We start from the raw sequence: 15,177 nt of genomic DNA on the forward strand, positions 1-15,177 counted from the left end.
TCGCTCCCACCTGGCCAAGGAACCCTGGAGAAGGTTCGTGGAAATAGATATATTTTTTTAAGAGGAATGTGACCAAGACATTCTGCCCCTTGGACACTGACCACACAAAAAGAGCCAGAGCCTGGACCTGCTTTCCTCCCCCCAAAGCCCTCCTCCGGAGGGTTTGGACCACCCCAGGGCTCAGTCAAGGGGCTCTGAATGTATTTTGTATGGTGTTTCCCTACCCCAGACTAATTTCTAGTTTTCTTTCACTGGGTAGTAGAGGGCCTGGCCTCCCTCCTGCTTGGAGGTCAGCTCTCTGAGAGACTCTGGATCCAGACCCTGGGCCAGTTCCTTGCTAGTGGCCCCCTCTGGTTCGAAGATTCCTCAGGTCAACATTATCATTAAAAGAGTTTTGTTGCTAATCTGTTGCTCTGTTGCATGTGGTGTGTTCACACACAGAGTATTTTCTTGGACATGTGTGTATGAGCAAGAGAGAAGGGGGAGGGCTAGGGCGTGGAATTCTCAGTTGTTTATGCACAGATGTGGATGACTGTGTCGAAGGGAGATGTCTCTTCTGTGTTAGCGACAGAAACCCTGTGTGGCTGCTGGACGTTGTCTCTGAGGTAGGGTAGCCGATGATGACACAGATACCCAGGGACCCGATGGTTCCACATCTCCATCAACAAACCTCCACCTGGCTTCTGTCACCCACCAGACTGGGGCCTTCTATGGGCAAGGCTGTGACCAGAGACTGTAATCAGAGGGAGGAGGAGCTTTAAATGTCTCCTGGGCATTGAGGGAGTAAGGCAGCTGAGGTGGAAGGGGCTCCTCTCCACCCAGAGTCCTGGGCCTCCAATGCAGGAGAAGCAAGAAAGACTTACATATCTGAGTCCTTGGGGGAGGGGATGCTGCTCATGGAAGCCTGAGCTCATCTGGCCCCAGGTCAACTCGGGTATCAGTATTAAACCAAGTCTGACCCATCAGAGGTGACCTCGGACTGACCAATCCTAGACTCTTGCTTTGAACCTAAGTCCCATCTGTGTTCCTGAACCCACCCATACCCACTGAAGGAAGCTATGTGACATCAAGCAGGCCTGGATTCTTGTCTCAGGATCATAAGGGACCCGCCTCCCACTCCTTTCTGATGCTAATGTCCCAGTCCATAGCCAGTGGTGAATCTGAGCTGAAGCACCTGTCACAACAGCGAATGCCTGCCCTTTCCAGGGCCTTCTGGAAACAAGTCTTTATATTTCAGGCTTGGGAGGAACTAAAGTCGTTTTTCCCCCCACTCACACATACTTCCTGAGCATGAATGACCAGACCGCCACAGGTTCTGCGCCCTAATTTGGAGCCTGAAAAAGGGGAATTAAGCTCTCTATCCCTGCATTTGGGGAAGAGGATATAGTGAGGCCCCTAGGAACCACAGAGACTGCTGAGCTACGTGGAGACTGATTTCAGAGCTAAGACTTGCTGTGGAAAACAGTGTGAACGATAGTAGGGGGTGAGGGGGGATCCAGGGTGAATCCTGCTGTCTTCCCTCAGTGTGGAAAACAGGGATTATGGGGATCCAGGGTGGATCCTGCTGTCTTCCCTCAGTGACTCCCAGACTCAAGGAAAATAAGGCTGATTATTGGAATCAATTCCAGGTTTCCCCAGGAGCCCTGGAGGTGACCGCATCCAGTGTGGGAGGGAAGAGGAGAGGGGATGAGGCAGCTCCTCCTAGGACTGCCCTCCAGGCAGAGGCCCTACCCCTCTTCCCTTGCTTGCATCTTTGTTTTCTTTCTCTTCATCCCTGTTTGGCTTAGGGCCCTGTATTCCCTCTTTGAGGTCTGATTTCCCCCAGCTGCCCTGTGCCCCTTTCCTTTCTGCCTGCCTCTGACTGTCCCTCTGCCTTTCTCTGTCCTCCTCTCCATCCTCACCGTCCTCCTCTCCATCCTCACCATCATCACCGTCCTTACCGTTTCTCTCTACATCCTCCTCACCATCCTCCTCTACGTCCTCCTCGATGTCCTCCCACTCTCCATCTCCCTAATGATGCTGCAAGTGTCTCCCCCACCTCTACCCCTTGATCTACGCCCTCTCCTCTTCCCTTCCTCTCCCACCCCCTTCTCATCCTGCAGAGTGGGGGTGGCTCTGTGAGATCCAGGCCTAGTGAGACAAATGCACCCAGCCTGGTAACTAAGGAAGTGGTTTCCTTAGCAACAGAATCTGCAGAACCGGGGCTGCTCTGTCCCTTAGCTCTAGCTCTGTTAACATTGTAATAGAATGAGGAAGGGAGGAAGTGAAGGGGGGAGGAATGAATATCAGACAATGCCTGCCTCAGTGTGACACTGATGGAGACCACACCCCTCACACAGTATGACGCCACTGGGGTCCTTCCTCGTGGGGGACAGCACCCCAGCTCACTGGTATTTTAGGAATACTCAAAATTCAAGGCACTGGGGCTGGAGAGATGGCTCAGCAGTTAAGAGCACTGACTGCTCTCCCAGAGGTCCTGAGTTCAATTCCCAGCAACCACAGGGTGGCTCACAACCATTGTAATGGGATCGGATGCCCTCTTCTGCTGTGTCTGAAGACAGCTACAGTGCACTCATATGCATCCAATAAATCCTTTTTTTAAATGTAGGTACAGAGGAATTGAGGGCAGAGGGAAGGAGAAGTGGAGGGTTGGGGAAAGTGCGCGGGGGACCTGACCACACGTTCCACGAGTAGAAAAAGACAAAAAAAAAAAAAAAAAAAAAAAAAAACCGCCCAGCAGACCCTGTAACTCCCGGCCTCAGCAGTGCCCACCCCAGGGGGATCCCAGTGAGATTCCCCCACTGAGAACAGTGTGGCGAGGATGGAGAGGGCCGTTGAGTCTCCTGTTTCTCGGGAGTTCCTCTTGGCAGGGATGGAGGTAGAAGGATACAGAGAAGGAAGCAGACACCTCCAAATCCTCTTCTGAACCGCCGAGAGACATGGAGTAGGGACCAACCAGGGCTGAGAGAGGCCCAACGTTAACAAATTCACTTTGGGACACAGACGCTGGTGACAATGCTTGGCTTGGAACCAGAAGAGGCAGAGGGTGTACTGGGAGAGAAGAGGAGGAAGGGAGACCGACAGACAGACAGACAGATAGCCTTAAATCAATTACTCTGGCATTGTTTTATGCCCCGAGTGCATGAGGCTGTAAATGATTATCTCCGAGAAAAGAAATCTGTCTGGGTGCATCGGTTCCTTCCCAGAGAGACACTGGGTTCCACTTCTAGGCTGCTATGCAAGATTCAGAGGGATGTTGGAGGTATGGGGGTGAGGGGCAGAGAGGTATTCATGCAGAAGCACGTCCCACCTCTTCCCAGAAAGCACTGACGCTCGGCGGCAAGGTGCCCTCAGTGATACATCCATCCGTTTGTCTACAGCAGTTTACTGTCTCTGTGAGATTTACTGCCTGCATTCAGGAGAGATGTCTGCAGAGGAGGGCACACCTCAGAACGTGGAGGAGGAGGGAAGGATGGGGTGTTTCTGCCCCACCCCTGACTTGCCTCTCAGCACAATAGTGGCAGTATTCCAGCAGGCCCCACAACCCTGATTGAAATGTGCAGGCCTCGAGGGAGGCAGCTCCCTGATGCAAACGCCTTTGTAGCGTTCGCTGCCTGCCTTAGCTACTTGACTACAGGGAACAAACGGAAGAACAGCAGAGGGGAGCGCTCCCTGTTCACAACCTTCATGAGTACCAAAGGAAAGGACTCAGGGAAGAGACAATGGAGAGGCCTAGGGTGGGCAGTCAGCCTTTTCTAGGGCTTCCTGAACTCCACTGAGACACTGTCCTAAGGATGTGGCACTGATGGATATGACCACGACCCAGACCTTACGCTACATCTCCCAAACTCACTTGGCATCCAGCACATAGTAGGTGCTGGTGCTGGGCAGTCCCTGAAGCAGTCATGTCCCAATAAAGCTCGTAAGAGGCGTCAGAGTCAGCAGCCAGGGCAGGCTTTAGTTAGCCCTTGGCAGCCTGGATCTGTGCTCCAGGAGCAGAGATGGCTCTTGCTCTCGCCCCACCTTGAGCCCCCTGTGATAGTATGACTATTCTTGGCCCAGAGAGTGGCACTATTAGAAGGTGTGGCCCTGTTGGAGTGAGTGTGGCCCTGTTGGAGTGGGTGTGGCCTTAGAGTAGGTGTGTCACTGTGGGTGTGGCTTTAAGACCCTCATCCTAGCAGCCTTCAGATGAAGATGTAGAACTCTCAGCTCCTCCTGCACCATGTCTGCCTGGATGCTGCCATGTTCCCACCTTGGTGATACTGGACTGAACCTCTGAACCTGTGAGCCAGCCCCGATTACATGTTGTCCTTATAAGAATTGCTTTGGTCATGGTGTCTGTTCACAGCAGTGAAGCCCTGAGACAGGCATGGTGTCTCTTCACAACAATAAAACGGTGACAAAGACATCTGGTTTGAGAACCTACTTATGTAATCGGGTACTGAATGGTAGGCGTGGGCAGATGTGACATCAGGGTGAGTAAGGGAGGTGTGGATGGATCTGACAAGGTGCTGAGGGCAATCATCTACCAAGAAGGAGAAGGAGAGATGAGGAAGAAGACAGAGCCCACGGCTGGGCTTCCTGGGTTTAGATTGTGAAACAGCAACTCAAGCTGTGCTTTCCAGATTCACACAATGGAACCCCAGCTTCCCAAATAGGGGTGTTTAGTAACATCTGGAGGCGTTGTTGGGTTTTTTCCACAGCTGTGGGAGTTGCTGGCTTTTTAATGGGTGGAGACAAGGAGCGTCACCTCTCCCCACACAGCGCACACCACACAAGGCTCAAGCGCACACCAGGAGACAAGGCACTCTGAGTGTAGTGGGATCAGGGGTGGGCACACAGATGCCTTCCGGTTGGTTCTTAGCTGCAAGGATACCTTACAGGTTCTCATGACAACTGCCAAGCAGGGAAGGACCTTGGATTCTGTAGCTCACATTTCTGCAATTCTTTCCTGTGCTGAAGTACATGCACCCCTCCCCCACAGTCCATACAGAAGAATGTGAAGAGGAAGGTGTGCTCCGAGACCAGAAACGGGGGAGGGGCACTGTAAAACCGAAAACGCCAAACTAGCATACGTGGGAGAGACTGGGAAGGGAGGTGTTGAGCCAAAGACAGTTTGGAAATGGCTGTCTGCGTGTAGTTTTCCAGTCCGTGGAGGGGCTTCGATGGTAGCTCAGTAGTTAGGGTGCCCCGTTCCATCCCCAGTGCCATATAAACCAGTGTGTGGTAGTGTACACCAGCAATCCCAACCTTCAGGAGGTGGAGGAAGAAGGATTGGCAGTTAAGGCCATCCTGGGCTGTTGTGACTTCGAGGCTAGCCTGAGCTACACGAGACCCTGTCTTAACAAACCAAAAAAGAAGAAATCCATCTCTTGGGACTTCAATTAAACAACTAGACTCTTCCCTGAAAACAGAATCTCACTGTTCTTAACAGGTTGACAGTAACTTTTATTACAGAGCTCCCCACTCTGGGTGCACCCAGGAAATGTTTAAGCAAGTGGAGGTAAGGGAGGAACGCCTGGTGTCTAGAGGGTTGAGGCCAACGCAATGTACCTAGGGGTGAGGATGGTCTCACCCAAATGGTAGTGGTGTCAAGACACTAGCAGAACCTGGTGTGACCTAGGGAAGGGAGCAGCTTAGGGCTCGGTCAAAAATGGGCCAGAACACATCTAGCAGGAATTCTCTTTTAATTGGCCTGGGCTGGCTGCTGAGCACCTCTGAATTGTGTCCTCAACATGGAATTTGGACTTGGGATTTGCTGCATTATCGAGTTCTGCATAGGACCAGGTGGCCTGGAGGAGCAGCTGTTACCTGAGCCACCGGCTACCTGGAGGGATAGAAGACAGGATGGAACCAGGCAGGCTCCCTCCGCCCGGTGCACCCTTCCAGCGCTCACTCCCCGGCCCTGTACTGGCTACTTTTCTGTTGCTTCGACAGAACCCCGAGCCCAAGAGAACACAGGCGAGCTTATTTGAGCTTACGTGTCCACGGGGGTGAGAGTCCGTTGCTGCAGGGAAGCATGGCATCCGGAACAGGAAGCCGAGAGCACACATCCTCAACCACAAGCCGTGCTACAGAGAAAGCAAACTGGAAACAACACGAGGTCTTCCATTTCAAAGCACACCGTCCTAGTCAGGCTTTCTACTGCTGGGTTGAAACGCCATGACCAGAAGCAACCAGGGAAGGAAGGGGTTAATTCAACTCACAAGTCTACATCACTGTTCACCAAAAGAGGGACTCTGAGCAGGGCAGGAACCTGAAGGCAGGAACCTGAAGGCAGGAGGTCATGGAGGGGTGCTGCTTACTGGCTTGCTCCCCCTGGCTTGCTCAGCCTGCTTTCTTATAGAACCCAGGACCACCTGCCCAAGATTGGCTCCGCCCACAATGGGCTGGGCCAGGGATGGCTCCGCCCACAGTGGGCCGGACCCGCCCCCATCAATCACTAATTGTGAAGATGCCTTACAGATGTATCTTATGAAAACATTTTCTCAATTAAGATTCTGTCTTCCCATCTTGTCTAGGTTTGTGTCAAGTTGACAAAAAACCCAACCACCCACTCCCTGCCTCCGTGACCACTTCCTCCAGTGAGATTGCACCACCTAAAACTCCCTGAAGATCACCACGAACCAGGGACCTAGGCCACAAATGCCTGAGCCTATAGAGACCATTTCTCATTCAGCCACCTGAAGGCCTCGGCTGAGATCCAGCTGCCTTGTGAGAGCTGAGCCTGCATCCCTGTCTCCAGCTGTTCACCACCATCAGCTCTGTGTTTCAGAAATACCATAGCTGAACTGGGCCCTGCTGTCTCTAAAGCTCAGTATGTCTCTCTGTAAATCCAGGATGTTGAACTATATGAGCCCCTAAGGATTCGGTGTATGTACAGATAAAGAAGGGGTCATTCCTAGGCCTGGAGTCACAAAAGCCAACCAGCCTTACAGGAAAGGACCAAGGCTCAGAGAGGAGCCGAGCCTGCCACACCTATTTCCCCTAAACCAACAGCTGCCATCGGCTAACAAGACTGAGGCAGGAGAAACCTGACCCTGGGAAACCCACACCCACTTCCTGGCCTTCCTAGGCTGACCTGGGGCAATGGCCCGCCCATCCCTTGTGTCCCTGGGCTGTAGAAAGTGTTTAATTAATAAACGAGCTCTTAAAGCCTAGTTGAAAGGGAGGACGACATTTAAATGCTAATTATTGTTATCAGGGGCTGTTTTCTGCCTAATTAAATGCATGGATTCTGTAATTATTAGCTAATTCCCAAAGAGAAGTCAGGCCCTTAGGTGTTACAACTTTCTCTCCTCAGCCACTGACCTGATTCCAACGTCCTAGACAAACCTAAGTTTTCAAGTTTGGCCTTGAAAGGGGGGTGAACTGGGGTCCTGTGGAATGAATATGGGCTCTGTTGTCACTGCGCGCCTTTTTTTTTTTTTTTTTTTTTTAATGTCAGTCGTGAGGACTAGAAGGACAGCTCACTGGTTAAGAGCACTTGCTGCTCTTGCAAATGGTCCAAATTCAGTTGCCAGCGCCCACCTGGTGGCTCACAGCCCTCTGTAATCCAGTCTCAGGGGGTTCGATGCTCTCGTCTGACTTCATGGCACAGGCACACAGGGTGCACATTAAGGAAAGGAACCTCCTACCTGTGCACTGGCAGCCTGCTTTGGGTCTCCGCTCTGCCTTTCTTTACAAAAAGAAATTGCCTGTTGGGTTGCTTTCACTTTGTACCCTCTGCCACGTGTGTGTGTGTGTGTGTGTGTGTGTATACACGTGTGTGCACATACGTGCACTATGGCTGTGGTGTGTGTGTGTTATGATATGGTATGTGTTTAAAGTCTGTGTGTGTAGAGTGTGTGTTCTGATGCTGTGTGGGTATTTGTGTGTGTGAGAGAGAGCATGTGTGTGTTATATGATATGTGTGTGAAGTGTGTGTGTGTAAAGAGAGTATATATATATATGTGTGTGTGTGTGTTATGATGTGGTATGTGTGTATGTATGTGGAGTGTGTGTATATATGAGTATGTGGTATGTGTGTGTGTATGTGTGTGTGTGTAGAGTGTTCTGTTATAATGTGACATATATGTATATGTATATATATGTTATGATATGGTATGTGTATGAAGTGTGTATGTAGAGTGTGTGTGTGTGGAGTAGGTATACATATATGTATATGTGGTGTGGTATGTAGTATGTGTGTGATATGTCATGTATATGTGGTATGTGTGTCTGTGTGTGGTATGATGTAGTTTGTATTTGGAGTATGTATATGTGTGTGTGTGTGTGTGTGTGGTGTGGTGTGTTTGTATGGTATGTGTTATGTGTGTATATGTGTGGTGTGAGTGTGATATGTATATGCTATGATGTGGTATGTGCATGGCATGTGTTGTATGTGTGAGTAAGTGTGTGTGGTGTGCATGTGTGTTGTGGTGTGTGTGTATACTATGAAGTGTGTGCTGTGTGTTCAGTGTGTGGTTTGTGTGTGGAGTGTGTTGTTCACAGGCAGTTGTGAAACACCTGCCATGAGTGCTGGGAATTAAACTCAGGTCCTCTGCAAGAGCAGTCAGTGCTCTGAGGCATGGGTCTGTGTTTCTCCGGGGTGAGCTGGGTGTTCTTGGTCTCTTCCCAAGGCGAGTGCCCTGTTGGTGGTAACACACTTTGGCCTCAAGAGCTTCCCTATCCATCGCCTTTGGAAGAATGGAAACTTCTCACTGCAGTGACGTTCACTGTGTTGGTTTCACTGTGTTAGGCTGTGTTTTGGTTTCGTCTGTCAGACATCTCTGTTCTTGTGAACCCAGTCACACAGAGGCCTCCTCCCAGCACCACTGTTTAGTTTCTCCTGTGGAAGTTGGTATAAGATTAGTCCCTAAACTTCCCCAAATGCTAACATTCATTCCCCTGGCATCTGACCTATAACAAGTGTCTTACTTAGCGTTTCACTGCTGTAAACAGATACCATGACCAAGACAACTCTTATTAGAACAACATTAATTGGGGCTGGCTCACAGGTTCAGAGGTTCAGTCCATTATCATCAAGGTGGGAACATGGCAGCATCCAGGCAGGCATGGTGCAGGAGCTGAGAATTCTACATCTTCATCTGAAGGTTGCTAGGAGAACACTGGCTCCTAGGCAGCTAAGGATCTTATAGTCACACCCCATCCAACAAGGCCACACCTCCAACAGAGCCACACCCCCTCCAACAGAGCCACACCCCCTCCAACAAGGCCACACCTCCAACAGAGCCACACCCCCTCCAACAGGGCCACACCCCCTCCAACAGAGCCACACCCCCTCCAACAGAGCCACACCCCCTCCAACAAGGCCACACCCCCTCCAACAAGGCCACACCTCCAACAGAGCCACACCCCCTCCCACAGGGCCACACCTCCACCAACAGGGCCACACCCACTTCAACAAAGCCACACCTCCTAATAGTGCCACTTTCTGGGCCAAACATATTCAAACCACCACAGCAAGTAAAGGATCCTCCATCTCTACCATTAGAAATGAGCAGGGGCTTGCAGGATGTAGCATAGTGGTTAAGAGCACTCTTCCATATTGCTGAGGATCTGGGTTTGGTTCTCACCATCCACATGGTGGCTCACAACCATCCCTAACTCCAATTTCAGTAGATCTGATGCCCTCTTCTGGCCTCTGCAGACACTGCACACGTGTGGTATATGATATAGGTAAAACACTGACACGTTTTTAATTTAAAGTGCATGGTTCACAGACTTGCTCAGGGAAGAGTGGGCAAAGAAATTACTTGTGCTTCACAGACAGATCTGTCCCAGCTGCCCAGTTGATCCGTGCAACATCGAAGCAGCCATGTCGGGGACCTGAATCCACAGGATCATCTGCTTGCCCATCAAAACCTCAAAACCTCGCTTACAAAAGCAGCCAACAGTTCCACAGCAATAGTTTGCAAACTTCTGGGCTGTTGCAGTAAATATTAAAACTGGATGTTTATCTCTTTATCGGCCCCCGAGGTCTCACTCTGTGGGCGCTGCTTTAGTATGGAGCCAAACGTGTGGACTTTGTCACTCAGTCCTGATAGCTTTTCATGTAGGTTTATATATCACAAATCTCAACCCACAAACCCTCTATACCATAAGATTACATCAAATGGACAAAGATACAAACTGCCCTTCTATATGAGATAAAAGACCTATAAAATCCCTTAAAATATTCACATCTACCTGTTGCCAATTATGGCCACCAGGATCCAGGTCAGCTTTCTCCGGCTCCATCTTGATTTCCTCCCTCAATCTCTGCTCCTCTTTTGTTTCCCTACCTTTTCTCCACCTACCTTTGCCCTGTCTACCTCTCCACTGTTCAATTATGTATCACCCTGACATAAATCTACACTGGGTCACTTTAGCACCTCTCTGATCAGAGGCAGTTGACAGAGGCCACTGAGGGCTCATGATTTGAGGGCTTGCCACCCATCACAGTGGGCGAAGTACAGTGACACATGGCTCTGCATATTGGGAATGTGCAGTTGGTCCTCACTTTCTCAGACAGGACAGGAAGCTGGGTCAGGCTATAAACTTCAAGGTATATCCCTCCAGCTTGCCCCCATGACCCAGTTCCTCCAGCGAGGTTCCTTCAGAAGGTTCCGTAACATCACCAAACAGGACCTGAGCCTGTGGGGAGCTGTGGTGGTTTGAATAGATTTGACCTCCATAAACTCATGGGTGTGAATGCTTTGCCATAGGGAGTAGGACTATTAGGAGGTGTGGCCTTGTTGGAGTGGGTGTGGCCTTGCTGACGTGGGTGTGGCCTTGCTGAAGTGGGTGTGGCCTTGCTGAAGTGGGTGTGGCCTTGTTGGAGGAAGCAAGTCACTAGGGGGCTGGCTTTGAGGTCTCCTATGCTCAAGCTATGACTAGAGTAACACGCAGTCTCCTTCTTCTGTCTGTGGATCAAGATATAACACTCTCAGCTCCTCCAGCACCATGTCTGCCTGCATGCCTCCATGCTTCCTGCTGTGATGATAATGGACTGAGCCTCTGAAACTGTACGCCAGCACCAATGAAATGTTATCTTTTATCAGAGTTGCTTTGGGGGTTAAGAGCTCTGACTGCTCCTCCAGAGGTCCTGCGTTCAATTCCCAGCAACCACATGGTGGTTCACAACCCTCTGTAATGGGATCCGTTGCCCTCCTCTGCTGTGTCTCATATACATAAAATAAATAAATAAATATTTAAAATAAAATTAAAAAAGAGTTGCTTTGATCACGGTGTCTCTTCTCAGCAATGGAAACTTACTAGGAGCTCCTGCAAGTTCCCACGTCGTGGTCTAGCAACCTGAGGCCTGGGGAGGAAGAGATTGTCAGCTGCCAAGCAGCAGACATATGTTAGATGGGATGCGGGCATGAATAATCCCAAGTGCCGTCTGGTGTAACTGTATCATGAAAACCACGGGCAAAGCGCTTAGCTGGATTACTCCAAATATAACGCCTAAATTGCAGTAGTCATTGTGGGAATTTAAAGGAGGTATTGTGCTCGGGACCGGGGATGTAGTCGGCTGTTTGGCCCCAGAATCAGGCTGGTTGTCTCCATCAGCCCAACCCTAGGCCACCACACCAGTTAGCATTGTGGGAGACATTAAGTACAAGTCTTTCCTACCAAAATCCATAAAACCTGTGTTAGGGGAAGGATGAAGAGAGTGAGGGCATATGGCCCATGGAGGTGCAGCAAGGCAGATGCCTTTGGGGGGGTCCATGTTGGGAATCCCTTCCCCCTGAGGGCCAGCCACACAACGGTATAGTACAGAATAGAGTTTATTCAGGTCATGGGAGAGTTAAGAGGGTGGTAGAGGTAGAGAGAGAGAGAGAGAGAGAGAGAGAGAGAGAGAGAGAGGAATAAAGGAGTAGAGGCCGGCCATGAGCACGTGGAGAGAAAGGGGGGGGGAGGGAAGGGGAAGAGGAGGGGTAGGGTTGGGAAGGCAAGAGAGCCAGGAGGCAAGAGAGGCCAAGAGAGAGAGGAGGGGGTAAGCAGCCCCTTTTATAGTGTCACTGAGGCGGAGCATACCTGGCTACTGCCAGGTAATTGAGGGGTGGGGTTTACAGAATCCCAACATCCCCCGTTTTGGTTTAATTAAAAAAAAAAATTAGAGGTGATGGTGGACCAGGAATTGGGTCGTTGTGATCTCTTGACTGCTTCATGCTTGTTTGGGGCGATGTTTCTAGAGAGTCCAGAAAAGTGGGGGTAGGGATCTTTGTCCAGTCTTAGAGTTGGCTGTTTCCTTGTTGTCCAGGGTCTGTGGAACCATCTGAGGATAGGTCAGAAGTAACAGGTCCAGTGGAACCGTCTGTGTCTGTGAGAGAAGGCTGAACCATCTGTAGGTTGCTTCTCTGGAGCTGTTCTAGATGTAATGAGCGCCTGGACTTGACAAGATGCTGGAACACACATATGTATACATTATAGGTAGAGATTAACTACATTTGGTTTGGAAGAAAGAAAAAATTTTCAGGAACAGTCCTAGTGCTGCCATTCTTCCCCTTTTCTTATTGTAAAAAGGAGAAAAAGGGGAGGGGGAGGCCGATGGTGAAAGGGGAATAGGGGCAGCGAGAGTCTTATTGGCTACTTCCTGCTGTCTTGCGGCGTTGTTGGGGGTGCAGCTGGCTTTCACCATCGGGGTCCACTTGGCAAACATTCACATCAGACTCCTCTATGGACAGTGGCTGGTAATCCTGTAACAGGAACTAATTAATAGTTTGGTTAGAAAGTTTCTGTGTCTATCATTGAAGTAGACAGAGGACTGATAAGATTTGGAGCAAATTACTACAGAATGTGTCTCGATGTCTTAGAACAGTTTGCCATGCCATGAAGAGGGATAGGGGAAAGGTGTGGAGTCATGGCAACGTCAGAGTCAGGGCAGCTGAATTTTGATAGTACTTACAGGGGGCACTCTGGCTGGTTTCTTACAGCAGAAATTACCAACAACTTCTGTCTGAATGGCAGGAGAGTCATGAATCTGCATGACTCACCAAGAGCAAGGTTCTGGTTCCTATGCCCATCAATCCTGCCTCCCAGGGTCTGAGGAGCTGCGGCTGCAGTTGAGACAGGTTTGTTCTGCACACAGTGTATCTACATAACGGCTGCATCCAGATAACCCCATCGCTGTCAAAGCTGCCATTTTCTCTTTCTCTGCTCTGTTTTCCATCCCAGTCGGCTGAGGCCACCAGAGTGAGGCCAGTGATCTCACCGAGGCTACAGTGAGCCTTGTCTATGTCCGATGGGCATGAGGCTAGCCCTCTCCTCAGAGCTGGGCCCATTGCCTCCATTCGTCACTGAAATCTGAAAAGGGATGAGACCCAGAGTGAACCAAGAAACAGCAAGGAGAGATGCTGCCCAGTGGCCACACCCACTGCCGGTCCCACCCCCAGCGCAGAAGACCCGTAGCTGATGCCATTCAGGTTATCTTTCTCAGATGCCAAAGGTCCAGGGGATGGGTTCCTAATTCCTGGCAAGCCTCAGCCACAAGACAAGGAGCTCAGGAGGAGCAGCTGGAGCCAATTCCAGGCAGCACTAATCCCATTACATGAGCATTAAAAAAAAAAAAAAAAAAAGAACCTGGCAGTCACACAGCTCCACCCTTTCCATCGATCTTTGCCAGACACCGGCCCATCCTTAGGTTCCTAGAAACCTATGGAGTTCCCTTGTAAATAGCAGAAAATCGATCGGGTGTGACTAAACACAGGAGCCCCTCCAGAGAGAAGCTCTATTTCTGCCATCCACAGTTGGCAGTTAGTGAAACTGACTCTCAGCCAGTGTCCTTTCTCTGGCTGGTTCTATTCTATCCTCTGTGAAATGACGATAGAGGAGTTGTCCTGGTGACCATCAGTGCTATTTATTCTAACTTTTAGGAGCCCCTAGGGCTGTGGCTGACCTGTTTGTGTCCTTTGGGTAGTCCACTGTCAGTCTCATCCCCACTGTGAGTGTTAGGTGGGACCTGCACTTGGTGTGTTTGTTACAGTAGCATCTCTGTGAGTGTTAGGTGGGACCTGCACCTGGTGTGTTTGTTACAGTAACATCTCTGTGAGTGTTAGGTGGGACCTGCACCTGGTGTGTTTGTTACAGTAACATCTCTGTGAGTGTTAGGTGGGACCTGCACCTGGTGTGTTTGTTACAGTAGCATCTCTGTGAGTGTTAGGTGGGACCTGCACCTGGTGTGTTTGTTACAGTAACATCTCTGTGAGTGTTAGGTGGGACCTGCACCTGGTGTTTGTTACAGTAACATCTCTGCCACCACAGTACCTGATAGAAGCCAACTAAGACTGAAAAAGATTGATTCAGGTTCACAGTCTGAGGAACCAGTCTATCAAAGTGGGAAGGATAGGTGAGACCATTACAGAGCAGTGTGTGGTGGGTTTATTCTAATCATAATGGGCCAGGAAGTCAGGACTGTGTGACAGGCACCAGAAACAGTAATCCTCAGAAGCCAGTCCACCCTAGACAACATCCTCCCCCAACCCCCAAACAGCTGGGAGCCAGGTGTTCACACTCACAAGGAGCACCCTGTGTCTTAAGTCTAACACAGGCTGCTGTCCTGAAGGAGGATTTTTCAACTTGTGTTTTCAATCATCTATTTTATGGTGCTGGGGGTGAAAACCAGGGCCTCACGCTGCCAGACAAGTGTTCTTTTCACCACTGAGCTGCCTGGAAAAACCTGTTCCTGGATTCTTCCAGATCAGGGCCACCACTAGTCTGGGTGCATTAGAGGGGTGCCATTCTTCTCATTGCTATGGCAGAATGCTCAACAAAAGTACCTTCAGAGCGGAGCTCATTCTGGCTCATGGTTTGAGGGGACCATCTATTGTGGTGGGGAATCCCGGTGCCAAGAGCATGGGGCAGCCTGTCACATTGCATTTATAGTCAGCAAGGAAAGAGATGTAAGGCTGGAACTCACCTCAGTTTCCCCAAAGAGGCTCTCTTGCTCATGTCACCCCCTTCCATTGCATCAGCCAGGCGGTGGTGGCGCACACCTTCAGTCCCAGCACCCAGGAAGCAGGGGCAGGTGAATCTCTGAGTTTGAGGCCAGCCTGGTCTTACAGAGTGAGTTCTAGGCTAACCAGGGACACAGAGAGAACCAGGTCTTGAGAACCCCCCCCCCCGAAAAAAGGGAAAAACATTGATAATGTTCTCTGTGTCTGCTTTTCGAGTTTGAGTGAAGGTGTGCTA

This window comes from Micromys minutus (assembly GCF_963924665.1).
Source record: "Micromys minutus genome assembly, chromosome: 29".
In the NCBI taxonomy this organism is placed as follows: Eukaryota; Metazoa; Chordata; class Mammalia; order Rodentia; family Muridae; genus Micromys; species Micromys minutus.